This window comes from Pristiophorus japonicus, chromosome 14, assembly GCF_044704955.1.
Source record: "Pristiophorus japonicus isolate sPriJap1 chromosome 14, sPriJap1.hap1, whole genome shotgun sequence".
Classification (NCBI taxonomy): domain Eukaryota; kingdom Metazoa; phylum Chordata; class Chondrichthyes; family Pristiophoridae; genus Pristiophorus; species Pristiophorus japonicus.
This window is the reverse complement of record NC_091990.1, coordinates 126,279,053-126,283,425: the sequence shown is the minus strand read 5'-3', so window position 1 is coordinate 126,283,425 and position 4,373 is coordinate 126,279,053.

The following is a 4,373-nucleotide window of genomic DNA, read 5'->3' as shown; positions in this document are numbered from 1 at the left end:
CTACATTAAAGGCACTATATAAATGCAAGTTATTGTTGTTGTTGTTGTAGACAAAAGTTAAACAGACTGCTGCACTGTCAGAGGTGCTGTCTTTCAGATGAGACTTTAAAATGAGACCCTGTCTGCCCTCTCAGGTGCAATATTTTGAAGAAGTGCAGGGAAGTTATCTCCGGTGTCCTGGCTAATATTTATCCCTTAATCAACATCACTAAAAACAGATTAGCTGGTCATTATCGCATTGTTGTTTGTGGGATCTTGCTGTACAGAAATTGACTTTCTGTCTTTCTTTAGAATTAACTTAAAATTATTTCACATTACTGTAACTCGATCTTTTCTAAATAGTATTGATAGAAGATGGAGTGCCCTTTTAATTGAAGTATTTAAACTGATAAATGGATTTGATAGGGTAGAGAAAGATAAACTCTTTCCCTTGGTGGGGAAAACCAGAACAAGAGAACATAACCTTAAAATTAGTAGGCCATTCAGGGGTGAAATCAGGAAGCACTTCTTCCCAAAATGGGTAGTAGAAATCTTGAGTTCTCTCCCCCCAGGATGTGTCTGCTGTGGTTCAATTGAAACTTTCATGGCTGAGATCGATAGATTTTTGTTAGGTAAGGCTATCAAGGGATATGAAGCGTGGGTGGGCAAATGGGGTTGAGGTACAGATCAAGCATGATCTAACTGAATGGCGGAACAGGCTCGAGGGACTGAATGGTTGAGCAGGTTGAGCCTATACACATTGGAGTTTAGAAGAATGAGAGGTGATCTTATTGAAACGTGTAAAATTCTGAGGGGGCTTCACAGCGTAGATGCAAAGAGGATGTTTCCCCTCGTGGGGTCATCTAGAACTAGGGGGCATAGTTTCAGAATAAGGGGTCACCCATTTCAGACGGAGATGAGGAGGAATTTCTTCGCTTGGGTCGTGAATCTTTGGAATTCTCTACCCCAGAGAGCTGTGGAGGCTGGGTCATTGACTATATTTAAGGTGGAGATAGACAGATTTTTGAACAATAAGGGAGTCAAGGATTACGGGGAGCGGGCAGGGAAGTGGAGTTGAGGCCAAGATCAGATCAGCCATGATCTTATTGAATAGCGAAGCAGGCTGGAGGGGCCAAATAGCCTACTCCTGCTCCTATTTCTTATGTACTTATGGTCCACTCCTGTTCCTAAATTAATATTTTTATAAGGTCATTGAAGATACATGTGTTACTTGTCTCCCATTCATCTCCAGGTATGAAATAAAACAGTCGACAATTCACATTTCATCTGAAGTACATAACGTGAAGGGTGGGGCAGAGTTAAGTTAATATAATTGCAGCACTATCCACACCTCATTCATAAAGATCGCTAATTGTTTGGTCAGGGAGGGAATTATGGACTCATAAGAGTAATACCCACCTCCTGGATGAACACAGCACATACCGAAATTATTCACAAGCTTCCGCCACTAATGCCAAACTGTGCCATGTGTGTGTACAACATATGTACAACATGTGGGATACCATAACACTCTCACTGCACACTTGAAAACAGAAAAGGAAAGGTTTTAAGAACTTTATATATGCCCATCTCAACAGCCACAACTAGTTCCATGTATAAGAAAAATATAAATAATGTGATATATAGTACAATAAGTCTTTGAAATTCTTTCAGGCTCAGTTTTGTTGAATATTAATATGAGGGACGAATATAAATAATTAACCAAAATCAGGACTGGATTATTTTCAAACATAGTTCAGAAAAAACTCTTTCCAATTGAAAACAAAGGAATAAGTGCCACCAGTGGAAAGGATCATGGCAGGTGAAGATGTATTTAATGCCTGTAATATTTGCTAGTTTAAATCTGTAGGTCAGATTTCTAAGCGCCGAAACAGTCCATATTAATCTTTCATCTTTGCATAAACGTTCCCAAGCCTGTAACCGCTCCAGTTATTTTCCCTTCACCTGGAGCAGTCACTGCTCACCTGTCCGTCAAAACACACCCAGCGCCGTATTATCCCGTGTAGGCGGCGCGCTCCCCTCCCCTGTCGGCAGCCAGTTTACCGTATTATCTGCTGTCACACTACTAGTCTGCGGCAACAATACTGAGCAGCCCATCGCGTTGAAGCGAAAGACGGTCGCTGGGATTTTTTTCTAAAAACCTAAAATAAAACAATTGGAACAGTTTACAGCAATATTATAGGCAGCATTTTGCCAAATTTGGGACGAAGGGTTGCAGCTTGTTCAAGGCAATTTGCGTCTCCGCCAACACTATTTTTGATGTTTCTGTAAGTTTAGAATGGCGAACGGAAAACGCATTTGTCCCAGTTTGTTCATTGATTCGATTCCCATTCCCTCCTCCCCAGTAAAAATGGGCTACGATACTTAGAACCAACTGAAAGCAAAGCCCAAACTCCACTATCGTTTTGATATAGAATAAATCTGAAATAAATTCACGCTCCCTCCTCCTCCAAAACCAAGTTATTATTTAATTGTGCCTTTTAAAAAAAAAACTCCTGCCTGATATTTTTTGGGAGGAAGGGAGCAATTCACATTTACGATCCCAATCCAGCATCTCGTCGGTAAATTAAAAGTTCAAAGTTGGGTTTCCGATCCTATTACAGAAATAACACGCGGTGGGTGTATCAGTTTGGGAGGATTGGGTGCAGAGAGACAGTCCTAGCGAAACTCGTTCAGAAGTTCCCACTTTCCTCACTTAATCAAGACTCTGGGATAATTCCTCCCCCCTTTTTTCCTTGTTCCTTTAGTGCGTAATAATAGGTTTATTTAATTTGAAATATTGCGATAATCATTCTTATACAAAGGAATGCCGGACAAACCAGCCGGAATCTGAAAGCAGTCAGTGGCGTCGGCTGTGTGTGTGTGTTTTAAGTGAAATACACAGATCTCTCCTCACATCCGTTTTGACAGATGATCTAGCTCGCTTGGCAAAAGCCTGGTTTCCTCGGGAACAATAGCTTAGCTGTATTACGGTAATTGATGCAAGCGGTGCATGTGGACTTGTTAATATAGGCGCAGCCTGGAATGTGTGGAATGTCCCGACTCTCATTAATGATCATGCGACAACATTCACAGTGAGAGAGAGGGGAGAAAAAATAAGAGCCACGGAGAGGGGAAAAGAATCTCTTCTTCTGCATAAAATATCATGAAACCGATAATAAGGAAGAATAATGCACCAGCCACAGTTAATTTAAGGGGAGGGGAATCCTGTCCCAATCTTTATTTGCTGAAAAGTCCATTCACTTGCAAAGCAGAAGTTGCAAAGAGTTTGATTAAAAATCGCAGCGGTGGGTATCTGTTTGATTATTTTTTTTAAGGAGCTGGGAATCAGTATAGTATATATAAAAGTATTCAAATCAAGGTGATCCCTCCTTCTTGATGGCTCCCCCCCCCCCCCCCAAAATAAAACTATTGTGACTGCTTTCACATTCCACTGAGCAAATAGGATGGGGCTAGATGCCTGAGTGATCGATGGTAAGCCCAGGCTGAGCTCCCTGATCTGCCTAGTAACAATCTTTTTTGCCATTGGTTATGCTAATACCTTCGCCTCTTATTTCTACCGGCGTAAGGAGTCCCTCTCACAGATCGAGGACATTTTGCCAATTTAACTCCCCCCCCCCCCCCCCCCACACCCACACAAAAAAAACTTTCCAGCGGGCGAGCTGTTTTTTTTAATGGATTCTGTACCACACGCAGAATGAATGTTGCAGGGAGAAGCAGGAAGCCTGCGATTAAACTGAGCTGACCCCTGGAGAAGCGACTGCAAGTCGGCTCATAGGCAGAAAACAAAGCAATCTACAAATAAATAAATAAATGCACCGGCGGATCATTTTAATCCTCGCGAATCTTAAAATTGCAATTTTTAATAAAAAAATGCATATTTCGCCCAATAGCACAGTAATCGTTTTTATGCCCAAATATGTGTGTGTGCGCGCGTGCAATGCATAGGATCACAGGTTTTATATACAAGCTTTATATTCAATTACATTTGTTTCCATTCTACTGAATGCTGCACTTTCTAACTTGCACCACTCTCTTGAGTTAAGTTCCACTGAGCTGTCAATCAATCCTGGGTTTGATTGACAGCTGACTACAAATTCCCACTATATTACAATATGGATCTTTTTTTTAATTTGGAGGGGGTGTTGGAAGTGCATCTCTTAAAAAATATATACATGTCAGGTTCAAGTCCTGCAAAAAAAAGGTCTCGGAATAAACTCACTGCACCGAGTGGCTGCAATCAATAAGGTCGAATTTGAATTTACATTGATAAATTCTCCTTTGCTGCAAACGGGGCGGCTTTATAGGCTCTGCCCCTGCGCTGGCCTCTCTACTTCTCCTTTGATCTCTCGATCCCAGCTGCTCTGCATAAC